Genomic DNA, 21,026 nt, shown 5'->3' with positions numbered 1-21,026 from the left:
AACATATCGTACAGAAAAAAACAACAGTTGTTCAGTTATCTTAATAAAAATATAATAAAAAGGGGCCCAGTTACTCTCTTCATTTTCAGATACTGCAGTGATCTAGACTTGCCAAACATTATACACTTGCATGGGCTGTACTTGATACATATTTGTATCAGGGTCTGTAAGACGGACTAAAACATGACCCCAAGCAAATGTATAAGATGTCTAAAATACCCATCAGCTGTTGTGTATTATGCAAATTGTTGGGGGGGGGGGGGGGGGGGGTTATAAGTAATAAATCAAATTAAATTTTTAAAAATAAAGCCAAGTAGATGTATTCTTTGAATCAAGTGAGAGCTATATCTGGTTTCTTTTCCCACTCAGTTGAAATAACGCTGAGGCTGTCTACGGTTAAGCCTCTCATTGCCCTCCTAATGTAATGTTGTTTAACGCCGCACTCAGTACTAATCACGCAATATGACGACGGTCTGTAAATACTCGAGTCTGAACCAGACAATCCAGTGTTTTATATCACGCGCATAGATCCACGCAAGTGGGATACGATGACATGTATCAACCAAGTAAGCAAGCCTGACCATCCGATCCCGTTAGTCGCCGTTTATGGCAAGCATGGGTTGCTGAAGACCTGTTCCACCATCTTCACGTTGGTTACGATGACACACAATTAGCCACGTCAGCAAGCCTGTCCACCAACTCCCTCTTTCCACCGCTTACGACCAACGTTATTTGCTTCGGACTTTTTCGAACCCGAAATCCCAACGGGGAACTAGCTATACGAGATCCATGTATTTTTGTCAACTGAGAGGCAAAAGAAAGTATACCGAGTTTCTTTATGTAGTTGAAAATCGAAAAGAACTCACCTAGTCTGTCAAATTTGATTGTATATATTTAAGCATCACTCATTCCTGTAACAGTTTTTAAAAAAATGATCTGTGGCTGGATAATGCTGTGTTCAAATAAATTGGTTCAATGTAGACAGAGGTAAGAAATGAATTCGCAACCACATCACCCCTATTATGAAATGTTGTACATTTGTGCCGGAACACGCAAATATATTTATTTTCAAAGATAAGATGTCTAAAATACCAATAAGAAGTTGTGTGTTATGTGATCATTTTTTCAATTTTGAAAAGTTTTAAATCGAATCTTATAATAAAAGGATCGAGCCTCGCCATCATGTCGCTTAAGATACTGTAGATAACATAGTCGAGTCCGCCGCATTGGTGTCAGGTGGGAGGAATACCTTGTGAATCACTGTAGCCTCCCGTACCAGGTTGTTGTTGTTGTTGTTGTTGTTGTTGTTGTTGTTGTTGTTTGTAATGGCCATGACAGATTAACTATAGTCATGAACAAAATCGGGTGTTCTTTAACTCCCTTTGAACAGTATAACTGAAATACACTCCCGTTAATAACACAGAATGAGTTAAACCAGTAACAATCTTACAATTATAACTTCTTGAACCCTATACTTAACAAACTGTATCGTCTTTGTATATACCCGTGGGATCGAACTATTCCACTGTGGACAGTATAGAGTATCCACTTCAGTTAAGTATTGTCTCGTGAGTTTACAGCGGAGCACAGTTTAACATACCCACTAAGCAAACATTTTCAGAGTAATCTAGTATGAAATCATTTGCTGTACATGCGGGAACCGACCGCCTCCGTGGTATTGTGGTAGAGCGTCCGTAGAGCGGAAAGTCCGGGGTTCGATCCCCGGCCGCGTCATACCAAAAGACGTTAAAAGATGGACCTTGTTGTAACTCTGGCGCTCGGCATTAAGGGGCTAAAACAAGGACTGGTCGGCGCGGAGACAGTATATTGTGTCTGAGTGGGGTATTCTTGTTAAACTGCGGCATGGTATCTCAGTGAGCTAGCACTATAAATCGGCATCAGTCCGGACTAGTACAAGCAGCCACACAAACATACACACGTACATACACGTCGCTATATAAGTGCAATAATCTTGGACGCGACGTTAAACCCCATTTCACCTCACCTCACACATGCGGGAACCCGTTGAAAGTAGGGCTGAGATACACACAAGATCATTATTTGTACATATCAGATCACCGGTTGAACATTGCATTATAATAAGAACGGTTGTTCAACAAAGGCTTTTTCTTGGAAAACTGAATGCGTTTCTACGGTGGCCCATAAGGGACATGGAGTCTGTTTTTCAATATTTTGATGTTTCACTTACTTTTATCGTAACCTTTTGCAAATTAACACAATTTGTCATACAAATATGTGATAAATCATGTATGAAAACATGGAAAATGTACTTTCAAGTAGCTATTGAGTCGCTGAAATGTGAAGCAAAAATTTCAAAAACTAAAATGGAAATGTCTAAAATTAAAACGAAAATGTCAAAAACCAAAACGAAAATGTCAAATACATTTTCATTTTAGTTTTTGACATTTTCGTTACACTTTTCAGCGGTTCAATATCTTCTTTACACATGATTTATCACATATTTGTAAGACAAATCGTGTAATTTGCAAAAGGTAACGACAAAAGTAAGTGAAATATCAAAATATGGAAAAACAGACTCCATGTCCCTTATGGGCCACCGTACGTTTCAAAAACGAAATTTCAATGAAGTCTCGGTATCGGTGCATAATCTACCCCACGAAATAAACACCATGAATAGCTATGGTGAGATTGAGACAGGTTGGGGAATATGAAGGACAAGGAATAAGAAACATGTTATGAAGAGACCCGATGTTACAGCAAGACATATCATGTTTGTGTGTCAAAGAAATATGATATTATATGTTGTAAAGAGGTCACTGGGTTTTACAATGTGTGTTTTGCGATGCGTGGCTGGGGTAGGTTGTGGGGGGTCGTGCGGGTAGCGATGTCAGAGTGTGTATAGAGTTGAGTTCGAGCTGCTCCTTATAACCGCTCTTCGAACCTCGACACACATAATCAAACAAACACACATACACACACACACGCACGCACGCACGCACGCACGCACACACACACACACAGAATGCGTTGCACGTCGCAACGATGTCAATCACTGGATTGTCTCGTCCAGACTTGATTATTTACAGATCGGCGTCTTATACCTGGAATATTCGTGAGTGCAGCGTTGAACAACAAACAAACAAAAATACACACACTATACCAATTATACACACACTAACCCCGCGGAGGTTCAGGCTAAGATTATGTACCCAAAAACCTCAGCTTATCGTACATATAAGAGATGACCAATTGCAAGTCTGTCGTATGTTTATGCTCGGTGACAGCATGGATCGTTTTTTACTTAACACTCATAGCGTTGTCAGATTATTTATAGGCCGCCATCCTGAAACTGAAATATTACCGGGTGCGACATTACACAACAATACTAGATCCACCTGTGATCATGACGTATGGCGATTTCCCGGGAAGAGAACTCTACCAGGAATTACAGTATGCCTTGGAAAATGGGCCTTTAGCGTGTTCTCAAATTCTTGTCGATCATTCCATGTAATGCTATATATATTCACTATACATTGATCAACCAGTGACATGGTAGAGGTGACTCACGGTACAGAAACAACCTATCCGAATCCTCGAGAATTCGTAAATGCGTTTTGGTCAGGACAAATGAACCAAATGATGTATTAACGCCAGACACTGACCTTGACCTTGTTACGTGTGAAGCATTAATGTATACAGCACTCTTGAGTCCTTTATTGTATGAATAATGTCATGCGAGCTAACGACGAACGTCAAAACGAATAAATGTAGTGAGAGAAAAGTAGAAGCATGTAGAAGCATAGGTTGTACAGGGAGTTGGGTACCCGGGCAGGCAATCGAGCCCTGTTTATGAGTCAATTATCATTCAGGGGCCGAATATATATTTAGTACCAATACCTATTACGCCATTTGAGTCAATAGACCGGCTAAAGGGGGTCAGATGGTTGGTTGTTTTACGCCCATCTCAGCAATATTCCAGCTATATGACGGCTGTCTGTAAATAATCGAGTCTGGACCAGACAGTCCAGTGACCGATATCACCAAGCGCCACCTATTGGGATCGATGACATGCTTCAACCAAATCAGCGAGCATGACCACCCGATCCCGTTAGTTGCCTTTTACGACAAGCATAGTCGCCTTTTACGGCAAGTATGGGTTGCCGAAGACCTACTGTCAGACCAACTGCTGTCAGACTTGTTCCATAGACCGCCGTTACGTTGTTCATTTGCTGACGGTGGTGTAAAGTTGTCAAAAACTAGCTGGTGCATGTTGAGAGATGGGCCCACGTAGACACATATGTGAATCATGTACAAATCTGTTGTTTAATTGCTGGTGCCAACACATTCTTCTGTTATTATGCTGCATATTTCCCACATGCTGCTGTGTTTGTATATATATTTTACCTTTCTGTCGTCGAAAGAGCGTCACGGGTACAAAAAAAACGGGTAATCAGATATTATTGGTGACGTTCATTTCACGCCGCTATGCAAACTAATCTGCTCATATCATTAGTTGTTGTGGAAATAGCACTGTCTTATTTATTCCGTCGCGATGGAAAACGAGAAGCTGCATGTCCAATTTGTTAATGGCGGGTGCTGCTGTTTCACCGAGTTTCCGGGGAAATGGACGATGTCTATTTGAATGTAAAATGTGAACCTTGCCTTGCAAATAGCTTTAATTACTAAGAGATTGGATGGTAATTAAAAGAAACAATGTCTAGTAAAAGCACGTGTCGTAAAACATGGATTCGTGCGGTTACAAAAAGTCCGGGTTACTTTATAATGCGGACAATTACTTCAACCGCCGTGTTATTATTTTGCTGCATACTGAGTCTGTTAGTAGCAGCATCATAATCGTTATGGACAAGTGTCTATAACCGAGGATATTCAATATATGATATGCATAATACGGAGTATTGCAGGGTAATATAAGATTAATGACAAAGAACAATAAAGAACGTGGCGCGGTTTATTTCACGACAAAACAATGTTCGATCATGACGTCATTGCTGGAAATACTAACATGTGCTCGCAACTTGATGACGTCGTAAATTGGTCCTCGCTACTTTTAGAGAGCAGCTGACGAGATGTAGCAATCAATAATGGGACCAAAGGTCCAGATAATGGCCGTCAATTGTTTTGAAGTTTGTGAAAATATTCAGGAAATACAAAAAAGGCGACTATGCTTGTCATAAGAGGCGACTAACGGGATCGGGTGGTCAGGCTCGCTGACTTGGTCGATGCATGTCTTCGATCCCAACTGCGTGGGTCGATGCTCATGGCGTAAATCACTGAGTTGTCTGGTCCAGACCGGCGTCATATAGCTGGAATGTTGCTCAGTGCGGCGTTAAACAACAAACTAACAAAGCTATTCCACTGTTTTACGTTGGGCAGCCGTGTTCAAGGCTGAGTGGACAAGGCTTGATGGTGTAACGTCTATAATAGTGTATATTCCCGAGCCGGAAGGGTTGGTGTAACGTCTATAATAGTGTATATTCCCGAGCCGGAAGGGTTGGTGTACCCTCTATTATAGTTTATATTCCAGAGCCGGAAGGGTTGGTGTACCCTCTATCATAGTTTATATTCCCGAGCCGGAAGGGTTGGTGTACCCTCTATTATAGTATATATTCCCGAGCCGGAAGGGTTGGTGTACCATCTATTATAGTTTATATTCCCGAGCCGGAAGGGTTGGTGTAACCTCTATCATAGTTTATATTGCCAGGCCGGAAGGTTTGGTGTAACCTTTATTATAGTTTATATTCCCGAGCCGGAAGGGTTGGTGTACCCGCTATTATAGTTTATATTCCCGAGCCGGAATGGTTGGTGTATCTTCTATAATAGTTTATATTCTTGAGCCGTAAGGTTGGTTTACCCTCAGTAATAATTCATATTCTCGAGCCGGAAGGGTTGGTGTACCCTCAGTAACAGTTTATATTCCCCACCCGGAACTGCGAGGTCTCGTTGGAAGGAAACTAACATAGAGGTAACATCAAACCATGACACCCGAGGGACTGGTGGACAACGTGAGGTGAGGTGAGGTGAGGTGAGGCGAGGTGAGGTGAAATGGGGTTATTCCACTTATATTGTGACGTGCATGCACGTGTGAGTGTGAGTGTGTGAGTCTGTGGCTGCTTGTACTAGTCCGGACTTATGTCGATTATATAGTGCGAACCCACTGAGATACCATGCCACAGTTTAACATGAAAACCCCACTCAGACACACTATACTGACTCCGAACCGACCAGTCCTTGTTTTAGCCCATTCATGCCGAGCACAGGGCATGGTAACAACAGGTACCGTCGTTTAACGTCTTGTATGACGCGGTTGGGGATCGAACCCCGGACCTTAGTGATCCGTGATATAACTGGAATACTGTTTATAGCGCCATTAAACCCAACTCACTCACTCACTCACTCACAATTACTGATGGTTTCATATTAGTTCATCTGGCATGCCATGTCATGCAAAATCCTATTAAATATAGTAATAGGAAAGAATCAAGTGATCTTTAACTTCTTACGAGTATCAGGGAGACTATACAGAGATCTTTTTCGACTCCCTGTCGCACCACAATGTTGTAAAATGTATTTATGATGTACATTTTGTCCCGTCTCTTCCAACATAGGCCTTTATGGTAAGCTTTTACCAAGGTATTAAGGCAAATTAAAATATCAATGAGAAGATAAGATCTCTATGTCTACTATCAGATATCCTTTATAATATATGACACTTGAATTAGGATTGAACAGCAAGTGAGTTTTCTTTTACAGAATAACCAGAAAGTTTCCAGCTTTTTCATGTCGGCCTTTGATGTAATCTTGGCCAAGAAAACCAATGATTGATTGCATGAGGAACAACCCACGCCGTTAGATAAGGGAGACGATTCGTTATCCAGATCACACACCACAACAACCCCATACTGGGCCCACGTTAGTCGTCTATGTGGGAAATGTGATATTATCCACGCCGTCACGATGACACACAATTTACAAGACCTAACCGTTCGCTCCATTTAGTCGCCTCTTACGATAACGGAATCCAAGTATGAGAATACTTGGTATAGTGTATGTATAGGTCAACACAAGCATTCCTTTAGGGGTAAGGTGAGGTGAAATTTGGTTTAACGTCGCGTCCAAGATTATTGCACTTACATAGCGACGTGCATGCACGTGTGTGTGTGTGTGTGTGTGTGTGGCTGCTTGTACTAGTCCGGACTGATGCCGATTTATAGTGCTAGCCCACTGAGATACCATGCCGCAGTTAAACATGAATACCCCACTCAGACACAGTATACTGACTCCGAGCCGACCAGTCCTTGCTTTAACCCCTTAATGCCGAGCGCCAGACAGGGTAACAACAAGTACCATCTTTTAACGTCTTCTTGTATGACGCGGCCGGGGATCGAACTCCGGATCTTCCGCTCTCCGGGCGGACGCTCTACCACTAGACCACGGAGGCGGTCGCTTTAGGGGTAAGGGTGGGAGGGTTAGTCTAGTGGTTAAGGCGTTTGCCCGTCGAGCTGAAGGCCCTGGTCCATCTGGTGTTCTGGTGTTCATCCATGCTCAACACTGACTCGAAGAGTGATGCTGATACGATGTAGAAAACGGTAATTATAGCAGTTACGGATCGGAGATCTGAATAGGGCCCTTAAGTAGGCCACGGAACTACGCGAGACCTTACGTTGTTTAGTACTTCCGGTGACAACCAACGTTTTTCCAAGACCATGACTTGTCACAAGCATTAAAATACTCGAGTTAGGTAGCATGAATAGCAAGTGTCAAAGCAGTTGCAGTGTTATCAAGTCGTCCTATGTCATAATGATCGATGTCAAAATGGCCGCCACCCATTCATAAATATTCAGGGAAGTTATCACTTTTCGCCCACTTCTGATAGGCTGGTATAATTGTCATTGTTGATAAGTCAATACTGATCGGTTAATCATCACACGTACAGAGATGAAGGCGTTGAAATATGAGCATAAACAGTCGTGCTGCTGTGACTCGTTTCATTTAATTTGTTGTTATTTTTTGGTCAAAAAGAAATAAGGAATTTGCAATAGTTAATCAACTTATGCTCCCCGTTTGTGCATCATACAATGTTATGGCCTATTTCTGTTTCATCTATCCTGAACCTTTTCAAATATTAAATGTTCTGAGGAACGTCATAGAATCATATTTTGTGTCAAGGGGAGATGACACAAACTATAGTCAAAGTAGGCCTATTATGTGCATGTTGACAATGTTGAGAATTTTGTCAATGCTTGTAATATCTCCAAGTAATCGTGTTGTGCAAAGACAATTATAGGGGTGCCCGTGTTATTAAAAAAAATATGTGCCAATATCCTGATGATAATGTTATGTGCAGTGAAAAATCAGAATTTATTCGCAACAACAAATATTAATCTAATTTGTAAATAATGATGATTAATTAATATTTAGCATATGTTTAGCATATTCAGTAAAAAATATAATCTACATGCTTGATTTATCAATTATATCTTGATGTTAGCATTGTAGGGGATTGTTGGTATTTTAGAAGTATATCTTTTGTGTTTCCCTGTGTTATTTATCTTTTGCAGTTGGACCAGAATTCAAAGTTTGAGGGGAGAATGATTTCCTTATATAACTCATGAGTAGATGTATATGTATCACCAGAAGTACAATTGACGCCAAGTATAACTGCACCCCAAGAGCAGCACGGACGCAACAGATCTTCAGATTTCTTTGAATATTTTGTGCTCAAGCAATACATTGTCCATGAAAGAACAACTCGTGTTGTGTATACAGTTGTAAACATATTAAAGCCCTGTATAACGGCAATCTAAAGTACTGGTTCTGTTCATGATGATGACCATCAGAATACACCATGTACACCGGGCACTTGCTGGAATAGGACATCCGTGTCATCAACGTGGTGTTGCAGAACATCTTGGGACTCGCACAGAAAGTCCAGAGTAAATCTACATACTGACTCTAGTAACAGTGCATGCTGTTAAAATATTCCAATTGACACTGGGACAGTTATTCGTTCAGGCTTGGCCATTCGAAATATTTGCCAAGAATGTTTACTCATTTTTTGTGAGTAATAATCACATTTGAATAAAATTACTGAAGAAATCTAAAGCTAATTTATTGTTTTTAACTGTGGAATGTTTTTTTTAAAGATTTCTAGTATCAGACATGATATTGAATTGACATTAAATATAATATTATAATGCACATTGAATGTATTATTATAGATTTTTAGTTTATGGGTCAAACAGATGTTTAACAATGAAAATTAAACTTAAGCAATGGCACAGCAGTCATTGCTTTTTGAAATTCATTCTTTGTTGAAATATCAACAGGTCTTGAATTTGCCTCAGCTGTATAAGGGTTCAGCATGCAAACACACTGATTCAAAGGACAACAACCAATAAACAGTATTCTTGACAAGTAATCTTAAAACAAGATTGGTCCAAATGGATAATGGATAAAATGAAATGTCATGATCAGGTACCTCATTTGTTTAACTTGGCTTTACTGGCAGAATATTTTATGTACACAGGGTGCACGGGTGGCCCAGTAGTCTAAGGCGCCGCCATCCGCTGTGCAGAGTTGCTTCTCTAGGGCACGCCAGACACCCATGATTGTGGGTTCGAATCCCGGTTCGCCACGATTATATTCTAGGTTTGTCAGCACCATACCCGTGCTCGCGGGTTTCATCGAACTGGTAAACATCTGAGACCTGCATCACTTCGGGCTTTCCTCCAACATTAAGCTGACACGCCGTGATATAACTGAAATAATGTTAAAAGCGGCGTTAAACCCAAATCACTCACTCACTTAAATACATAAAAAGATAAATACATGAAAAATAGGTGCAAATGTTTCTATCTCTGAATCAAAGTCAATATCGTTGAACTAAATCGTTTTCATCAATGTTCACTGAATTGTTGATAAGTTGAATGTAATAATGTTTTGGACGTCTGGCAAATGTTTATACTTGGATGGTTTGAGCCTCACAACAAGAAATATTAATAAATAAAAAAACTACCGATCATCACAATTAATCTTGGCCAAGCTTTCAATCACAGTCTGCAGTATTTTGACCATTATATTGCTGACGAGGTGTATCACACTTTCCATCAATATTTCTTCCCTCAGAATAACATTTCACTTCATTTATTGGTCAGTATCTTTCATAATGTAGGAGCCGTCATACAGCTGGAGTATAGTTGAGTGCGGCGTTACAAATCAAACAAACAAACAAATATAATGTAGGACATAATCGGTGGTCGATTCCATAATTCAGTGTATTTGTCTTGCATTTTGGCCACTTCTGACTTGAAGTTGTTGTATGCTGCTTCATCTTTTGGTTGCTGTACAGCACCAAATTCACTCCTGCATAACCAGGATAAAAACATTCATGTACTGCGCATGCTGACAGACCAAAAACACAGAACTTGACATTCAGTACATACAAAGTGTCAAATTACCATTGTCCAACACAAGTTTTATTCATCACCGGACTTTGACAAATAAGTATTTAACTGTAAATATTCATATGAAATACTACCAGCTTTTTTGGATTTTGCCCTTTGATGTCTGTTTATATTCATGACAAACATCATATTGTACATGCCTGAAACCACCTAAGACTAAGATGTATTTAATTGAAATATACAAGTACAATGACTATGATAATGGATATTCAAATGGAATTCGAAATTATGGGCTTGTGTGAGGGGGGTTGGGGGTGGTACAGGTCAGGGTTTGATATATTTATTTCAATACAATAATGTAATGACTTGCTATCATGGTTATTTGATTAACTATTGATTTATTTCTGAAACGTAATTCTTTATGTTTATAAAAGAAATTCGACAATATATTCTTTTCTGTTTGAATGTTGAGAGGACCTTTATTTATTTATTTATTAATAATTTTGGGATCAATATGTTTACAGGCATGGCTAAGAAAAGCTTTTTGGCATGCATTAGTCACTGCCATATATATATAATTTACTCAAATATTTATTTCACGTTTACAAATTCATAGCATTTTCATCCTCCAAATCCTGCCTAATTTAATGCCAAGTTAAAGTGTCAAAGGCACGGCTTCCATGACACTGCTAATGCTGTCATATACCAGAATACCATGGTAATTATGGGAATTTGGCCTACCTATTAGTGGTTGTATCTTCATGAATAATATTACATCACAGAAACAAGAAACACACCCTACGTAATCATAAAACACTGTTCACTGCGAATATAAATACACGTCTGAACGATGGTACCCCACAGGTTGTCAAAATTATTTTAAAGGTAAAGAAAAGAACACATATCTTTACGAACGGTCCCATGGTTGTCATTTGTCATTCAGGAACCGATCATTTTGCAGGTATGACAAATAACCGTCTAGAACGGCTGTCAACAGCGGTGACGACCCAGGCGTGCATGTATACTTGGCCCCGTCTAGCAAAGTTAGCTTTGGCGGTCGCGCATTTCGAAAGCAGAACTAGTTCAAGAGTTATAGACATGTCACCGGAAATGCTGTTACCGGAAGCAGCGCTTAGCAAGACGTACGGATCCTATTGTTGCGTTGCTGGCTACTGGTACTGTTGTACTAACCTTTCTTGAGACAAAGTATGAATGTCCATGAGATAAACCGGGATACATACATAGAGAATACTATACTCATTCTTGTTAGATAACATAGAAAGTTCGCGAGTATCGTGAAAATGGTATGTAACGAGAATGAGTGTGGTATTTTATTTATTATCCTCGTTAAATGTGTATTTGACTGTAAATACATAACAATTTTCGTTTGTTCAGAGACCAAACTGAAATCGGTTGGAAATCCGGTTGCGAATTAATATTTATATATGCCCAAATATGGGCATTGTTGACATTTCTATGCCCACGCATTAACAACATATTCCTGCTGAAGCGTTTGCAACGCTCAATGTCTTTATTTCAGAATTTCTTCAACTTATAATAATTAAATTGTTAATTAATTGTTAGTATGCAGGACAGCTGTAAGAAATATTAGAAAGTCAAACAGCGCCGCGCTTTGAATCTCGGACCAACAGTCGGTCACTCGCACCGCCGGGATTCCGGCGTGGCAATCAAAATGGTTCGGTTTCCTTGATCTACGGGCTAAATTTATATCCTGTCCGTACCATTTTGGAAGTGGGAATGTTAGTGTTCACATTTGGGGTGTTTTCGGTCACAAAATCAGTAGTCAAGCACACTTCCATGGAGTTTTCGAATTATTTGTATCGGAGCTATTTAACTTTCAGTGATCTGATTGTGCAGTCGTGTACGTTCATTCATAAACGTTCAGCTTCGGAAACAGTGACACAAAATACGCTTCGAAGGGAACACAGATGGCACAACTGGAGCATCAAACGCAACTCTAGATATCTGTCCAGATAGTTTAAACTGACTTCATTTGACCATGCTAAACTTTTCACATTTAATCCAATTGAAAGTCGCGATAGAGGTCGGGTGCATCACACTTACTGGGAACCCGCTATATCGGTAGTCGTATATGGCGAATGGATAGGCCTAGGCCCAACTCGATTACATAACGTGTGTAGTAGCTCTAACTGATATAGAATGCTAAGGGAATTCGATGGCTGTGTCAGTGCCTATCTTGTCTGTTTTAATAGTGTTTGTAAATTTCTCTCGTTCTCATGAGATTGACGTCTCGTGATTTTTTATTAATAAACAGGGGGCACGGGTGGCCCAGTCGTCTAAGGCGCCGCGATTCGCTGTGCAGAGTTGCGTCCCTTGGGCACGCCAGAAACCTCTGATTGTGGGTTCGAATCCCGGTTCGCCCCGATTATGTTTCTAGGTTTGTCAGCACCATATCCGTGCTCGTGGGTTTCACCGAAGTGGTAAACGTCTGAGACCTGCATCACTTGGGACTTTCCTCCCACATTAAGCTGACACGCCGCGATATAACTGGAATAATGTGAAAAGCGGCGTTAAACCTAACTCACTCACTCACTCACTTATTAATTAAAAAAAAGGAGTTTCAGTGTAACAGAGGTCACAGTTAACCAATCCAAACAAATACAACGAGGTCAACCCTGTCCAACACACGTGTGACTTATGGATTGAGTATCTTACCACCTGTATCTTCGCCACGTGGGTAATAAATAGCGTATTAAGGATAGTACACTGACTAAATGATAAGGATAGTTTGCAATATTGACAAACCACTCTATCAATGATTCCTTGTCAATAGTTGTAGCGACAGAAAAGTGACAACTTGAAAGAATATTATTTGGTTTCCTTAGTGATGCAATTATGCTTGTCGACACCACTCAGGTCAAAGAAGTTAATTCCTCGTGAAAGGGAAACGACACTCCAACTTTAACAGGGTCGTTATATTGGGGTAAATACACGAATATAATATGACAGTCTGAATTATTGTGAAATACATGAAATACCAGGCTTACGTGTTACCGTAGATAAGGCTTTGATATCAAAGGAGTATAATACTTAATACTCCAATGTGCAGATGATGCAAACTTTACTTTAAAGGGATCAGAAGAAGACCTCTTTAAATTGATAACTATACTTGAAAAACCAATTGTGATAAAATCATGGCTACTTGGAGTGGCTCTAAGAAGGATTCAAATGAATATTTATCTCCAAATATACCATTGCACTGGTCAAAAAAAACTTTTAAAATTCTAGGCATTATGTTCTCGACGAATCTACATATGATTTCTATAAATTTCGGAAACAGATGAACAAAACTAGGACAATATGTTTTACTTGGCAAAAGAGATAAATATATAACTCTAATGGGTAAAATAATATTTTTCAGCCCTCCCAAATGCATGTGAACAATTTTTCAAGAAGCTTCACTCCTTACTATTTCGATATTTTTTGAATGGGAAACGTGATTGAATTAACCAGAAAATGATAATTAATGATGATAAGAGTGGCGGATTACAAATGATGGCCATTGTATCCTTCTGTAAATATAAAAAAGACTAAAAAGATATCGTTTTCCCTAGATATTGGAAAAAGTGAAGATGAATTATGCTCGTTTTGCAATAAAGAACCTGAATCCCGTGTTCTCAACTCATGTGATCGCGTCAGTTTGTCCCAGGTGTTTCAAATAGGTGTCTTAAAAACAATCCATTGAGTTAGATAACAATGAGCAAAGATCAATCAACTTATTATGGGATAATCCTTTGAACAAAGTATATTATTTTCACATAGCCACTTTAAGCCTAGATTTGGGTGTATTCCGTTTGCTTTAGTAAATATACATAGTGTAAAAACGTCCTTTTGACAAATCCACTGTGCAAGATCACAGTATTATCGTATTATCGGTTAATCCTTTGATCAATGTTTTTGGCATCTCAACTGAAAATTCTTCTCTTGCTCCTCTGCCACGTGCATATTACATGGCATGTGATGCATTCACCACATCAGACCTGGATTTACTAGTATAACCCGATCTTAGATTAAGTAATTACTCATGAGACGAGACGAGCATAGCCTGTCAGATAATATGAGTGGTCCTAACACTAATTATACTTTAGTTTTGAAGTCCTTAACTGAGCATCAAGTGAATGACGGCAATTACAGAGGTGTAGGGATTAAGCCATGAAACATGCATGACAAGAACGGAGTAGTAATTGCTGTATTATATGCAATTTGTCTGAAGGGTTGTTGCTGTTTTCAGTATATGAACTGAACTTCGCAAGAAAAATACGCATACGTATTTGATTTTTACTCAACTACATAATTGTACATACTCATTAACACACGCAAACGAATTTGCAAGGTGAAAGGTTTTACTATGCTTAATCTATTCAAACGCGAATATTTAAGGGAATTCCCCCTCGCTAACGTCCTCCGTCGCAGGTCCGAAACCCAGTGTGTTGGGTCCCTGATGTGAATTGGCATCTGGGTGATTAGGCGGGATAATTAAAACGGCTCCAGCTAGACAGCTGAGAGTTGGAATGTTGATTCGCTTTAAGCGTTAAATCAAACATATTTGCGGGCGCGAAAAACATGATTGTACAATTGCACGTGTAAGAGAAATTATAAATTTTAATATAAACAAAACACACACAGACTTTGTGACAACACTGCACTTTCAAAATAGTCCCTACATCCTGTAATACATTCCATCCTTAGAAACTATATCCGGTCACGTGGATAAGATGAGAATTCAAAACATGTCAGTGTTGTTGTCAAGCTGGATTCTAAGGTCATGGAGAAAGGTTGACCAAACGAGGCACGGCTGTGCAGTAAGGGTACTTACTTCATTTTCCAGATTCTCAACTTTATTGTCGTCGTCGTTTGTTCTCTGTCCATCATCAATATTTTATCAATGACCTGAAATGTAAAGTGCCATCAAATAAGACATTTGTAATCAATTTTGCTACTGCATGAGACATGTATGGAGGATTTTCTATATGAAACACGCAGTCCTATGAGAAATATTGTAGCTCTTAATCGTGATAAAAGGGAAATAGATGCAGTTTTACACTAACAAGGCAAAAACCTTTTCAATGAAATGGTCGAATTTTTTTTCTCAACGGTTTCAAATGAAACATTATGTATTGAATCGTATCGCCAAGTACACTGGAATTTCTTACCGAAGCGCAACTCAGTTACAAACTCCCTCTTGTGGGATCTTTCCCGTGCAGCCGAAACAAGGCACAAAGTCGCGTTTTTTCCCATTTTAAAAAATATCGCAATAACAGCTTTCTTTATGATTCAACAGGAAGCAGATGTTTGCATAGATTTGAGATGAATTGACCTAGTTAACATTAAAGTGTTAGGCACTGTGTTATGTGATGTGTACTGTTCACTTAAGCAAGAAATTCAACAACCCATCCATATATCTACGTTAGTACCAAACTTACATTTCTTTTGTGCCTTTTTGTTGTACAATATACTTTTTCAAACATAATCTCATTTTACGTTTTGAGGTTATGGGTGGCCCAGTCGTCTCAAAAACTAAATTCGCCGTGAAGAGTTGTCAGACAAATCAGTACTCAGACACCCAGTTGTCAGTCACACCTGTACTCAGACACCCAGTTGTCAGACATACCAGTACTCAGACACCCAGTTGTCAGACATACATGTACCAGTACTCAGACACCCAGTTGTCAGATATACCAGTACTCAGACACCCAGTTGTCAGACATACCAGTACTCAGACACCCAGGTGTCAGACATACCAGTACTCAGACACCCAGGTGTCAGACATACCAGTACACAGAAACCCAGTTGTCAGACATACCAGTACTCAGACACCCAGTTGTCAGTCACACCTGTACTCAGACACCCAGTTGTCAGACATACCAGTAATCAGACACCCAGTTGTCAGTCACACCTGTACTCAGACACCCAGTTGTCAGACATACCAGTACTCAGACACCCAGGTGTCAGACATACATGTACCAGTACTCAGACACCCAGTTGTCAGATATACCAGTACTCAGACACCCAGTTGTCAGACATACCAGTACACAGAAACCCAGTTGTCAGACAAATCAGTACTCAGACACCCAGGTGTCAGTCACACCCGTACTCAGACACCCAGTTGTCAGACATACCAGTACTCAGACACCCAGTTGTCAGACATACATGTACCAGTACTCAGACACCCAGTTGTCAGATATACCAGTACTCAGACACCCAGTTGTCAGATATACCAGTACTCAGACACCCAGTTGTCAGACATACCAGTACTCAGACACCCAGGTGTCAGACATACCAGTACACAGAAACCCAGTTGTCAGACATACCAGTACTCAGACACCCAGGTGTCAGACATACCAGTACACAGAAACCCAGTTGTCAGACATAACATTTCTCAGACACCCAGTTGTCAGACATACCAGTACTCAGACACCCAGGTGTCAGACATACCAGTACTCAGTCACTCAGTTGTCAGCCATACCAGTCGCCAGACACCCAGTTGTCAGACATACCAGTGCTCAGACACCCAGATGGCAAATGTTCCAATAGTCACAAGTGCGAGTAGTCAGACACCTAGCCCTCAAATATACCAGTCGCCAGACACCCAGTTGTCAGACATACCAGTACTCAGACACCAAGTTGTCAGATATCATGAGATATGCAGCAAGTTTGCTTTCACACACTCTGTTCATCCAATCATTACTTGATTTGGCGCCGGAGCGGATTTCCCGAGAGTGCACTTTCTGTGTTTGCCAGAGCGTCACGACCGGTTCGGTGGCCGTGATAAGATCCTTATAAGGTAGATTGGGCACATGGTAATTGTCGATTGGGCACATGGTTAGTGTAGATTTGACACATGATAAGTGTAGATTTGGCACATGGTAAGTGTAGATTGGGCACATGGTCAGTGTGGATTGGGCACACGGTACTTGTAGATTTGGCACATGGTAAGTGTAGATTGGACACATGGTAAGTGCAGATTTGGCACATGGTAATGGCAGATTGGACACACGTTAAGTGCAGATTGGACACATGGTAAGTGTAGATTGGACACATGGTAAGTGCAGATTGTACACACGTTAAGTGCAGATTGGACACACGTTAAGTGTAGATTGGACACATGGTAAGTGCAGATTGGACACATGGTAAGTGCAGATTGAGCACATGGTAAGTGCAGATTGGGCACATGGTAAGTGCAGATTGGGCACATGGTAAGTGCAGATTGGGCACATGGTAAGTGCAGATTGGGCACACGTTAAGTGTAGATTAGGCACATGGTAAGTGCAGAATGGGCACACGTTAAGTGCAGATTGGACACATGGTAAGTGCAGATTGGACACATGGTAAGTGCAGATTGGACACATGGTAAGTGCAGATTGGACACATGGTAAGTGCAGATTGGACACATGGTAAGTGCAGATTGAGTACATGGTAAGTGCAGATTGGGCACATGGTAAGTGCAGATAGGACACATGGTAAGTGCAGATTGGACACATGTTAAGTGTAGATTTGACACATGGTAAGTGCATATTGGACACATGGTAAGTGCAGATTGGACACATGGTAAGTGCAGATTGAACACGTGCTAAGTGCAGATTGGGCACACGTTAAGTGCAGGTTGAACACATGGTAAGTGCAGATTGGACACATGGTAAGTGCAGATTGGACACACGTTAAGTGCAGATTGGACACATGGTAAGTGCAGATTGGACACATGGTTAGTGCAGATTGGACACATGGTAAGTGCAGATTTGGCACACGTTAAGTGCAGATTGGACACATGGTAAGTGCAGATTAGGCACATTGGTGCGTAGTGATTAGATACATGCTACGTGATACTTTGTACAGTCCACGTGTGGATTTGACACATTGTTTGTTTGGTACATGGTGAGCGACTTATTACCACCTATTACATTCTAATTTGGCATATATGCGTTTGTATTGGGCACAGGCACTTTGTATTGGGCACACGTGCTTTTGTATTGGGCACTTTTGTATTGGGCACATGTACGTTTCTATTACGCACATGTGCCTTTATATTGGGACATGGACGTTTGTATTGGGCACATGGACGTTTATTTTGAGCATATGTACGTTTGTATTGGGACATGTACGTTTCTATTAGGCACACGTGCGTTTGTATTGGATATATGTAACACGTTTTGTATTGAGAACCTGGGCGTTTGTATTGGGCACTAGGACTTTTGTATTGGACACATGGACTTTTGTATTGGGCACATGGACGTTTGTATTGGGCATATGTACGTTTGTATTGGGTACATGTACGTTTCTATTAGGCACATGTGCCTTTATATTGGAACATGGACGTTTGTATTGGGCACACGGACGTTTATATTGGGCAAATGGGCTTTTGTTTGGGGCACATGGTCATTTGTATTGGGCACACGTGCGTTTGTATTGGGCATAGGTGCATTTGTATTGGGTACATGTACGTTTCTATTAAGCACATGTGCCTTTATATTGGGACATGGACGTTTGTATTGGGCACATGGACGTTTATATTGAGCATATGTACGTTAGTATTGGGACATGTACGTTTCTATTAGGCACAAGTGCGTTTGTATTGGATATATGTAACACATTTTGTATTGGGCACACGTGTGTTTGTATTCGGCACATGTACGTTTGTATCGAGCACATTGTACTTTCACTGTGCTACTACACTGATGTTTTTCATAATATATCAATAATGTCGTTATTGATATGATATCAGTAATAACTGTAATATATTTTTTTAATTTCTTATCCTGACAAGGATGTAGCATGGAACAACTCGTGATCGATAACCGTTTTTTCTGTTATGTAATAACCTTACTGCACAACAAGGTATGTTAAGCAACCAAGGCGTGCGCAACTAATTATTCTCTCAGAGAGACATTATGATTTGACAAAAAATAGACGTTATGTTAAGCTTGTCAGATTTTTTATACCCCATATGCTCATATGTCTGTTACAAGCACTATTTCCCAAGGACTTTCCCAGCAGGTTAGTGAGTAACAGGTGTATTCTCCTAAAAATGTTAAAAGTTGATAACATAGCAAGAATTATACAAACTGTAACATTAATATGCCTTTATGTATCCGACATTATTCAGTTCGGCATGCCATTGTTATCTTACATTTTAATAAAACAGGCTTGTACACAACTGAGTCGGTAAAACATACACTTTGGCAAACATGAAATACTGGCATTGTCCCATATAACAGTAATAACATACAGCCGCATTCCAGTGGTACCGTTTAATGGAACCAAGAATACCGATAGCGTCATTGGTGTTCAAACGTCTCGGTAGGGTTATCCTTAAAACGTTGACTGCTTCTGTAGATGAAGGCAACAATCCCATTAGCTCTGTGTCGCTGCCGTTCTCTTGTCACCGTTACAGACATAATGAGTCAATAAACAAAAATAATGTCTCACGCTTCTGACACTGCAGCAATCTAATGTTTGTTTACATTAGGATCTAATTTGCAGACAACCTGCATGACTAACCAGCGTCATAAACGTGCATTGGGTCCACCAAAGGATACACGTCTGAGGTCTTTCGCACGCGTGCGCTAAAACGTTAATCCTCTTCACCTCACTTTATTAATGCTCACACACTCACTCACTCACTCACTCACTCACTCATTCACTCGGATGCCCATTCTTAAAAGTTTGTCACTCACCTTAAAAAGTCTATGAAATTTTGATTCAAGACATTATATTCTGCAATTTGGCAGCATGTTGCCGCCGGTATTCGCTATGCGGAGATGTGTTCATCATAAAACGTTTTACATATGTACTTATGTAAGAAAGCCTAATGTGCCACTTTGGTAGGATATTGGTAGCATTTGGAAGCATATATATATATATATATATATATATATATATATATATATATATATATATATATATATCTTTAAATCGAATTTCCACGTTATTTAAATTAATTGTTTCTTTTCTCGAAATTTCGAGTGTTTTCTCGTACTTTCGATGATTTTATCGTTACTTCAAATTTATTTCAAAACTCGAAATTTAGATTTTTCTCTCGTTGCTTTGAGTTTTTTCTCTTTAGTACCATTTTTTTTATCGTTATTTCAATAATTTTCTCGTTGCTTCGAGTTTTTTCTCGTCACTCCAATATTTTCTCGTTATTTCAATTCTTTATAGAAAACTCGAAATTTCGAGAAAATAATTGAAATAACGAGAAAATAATCAGAGCAGCGAGAAACAACTCGAAATTTTGAGGAAATAACGAGAATTCTCGATTAAAAAATACGAATGCCACCAAAGTGGAGTAGTGTTTTGCTGACTTGACCCTGTCTAGCAATCAATGCACATTAACCACGGTGAACGTTGACCTGTAATGCAAACAGAAGTGTTGATACCCTCATCATTCAAATGATGGAATGGGCTGACCAGTCGTCTTAGGCCCAGCAAGTCCTTTGGCAGAGTTGTGTCTCTTAGGCATGCCAGAAACCTATGATCATGGGTTCGAATCCCAGTTATCAGCACCACATCAGTGCTCGTGGGTTTCACCATTGTAGTAAGCGTCTAAGACCTGCATCACTTTGGGCTTTTCTCCCATATCAA

Source organism: Haliotis cracherodii, unplaced genomic scaffold, assembly GCF_022045235.1.
Source record: "Haliotis cracherodii isolate W230 unplaced genomic scaffold, xgHalCrac1.p SCAF_18, whole genome shotgun sequence".
NCBI lineage: Eukaryota > Metazoa > Mollusca > Gastropoda > Lepetellida > Haliotidae > Haliotis > Haliotis cracherodii.
This window is presented reverse-complemented; position numbering follows the sequence as displayed.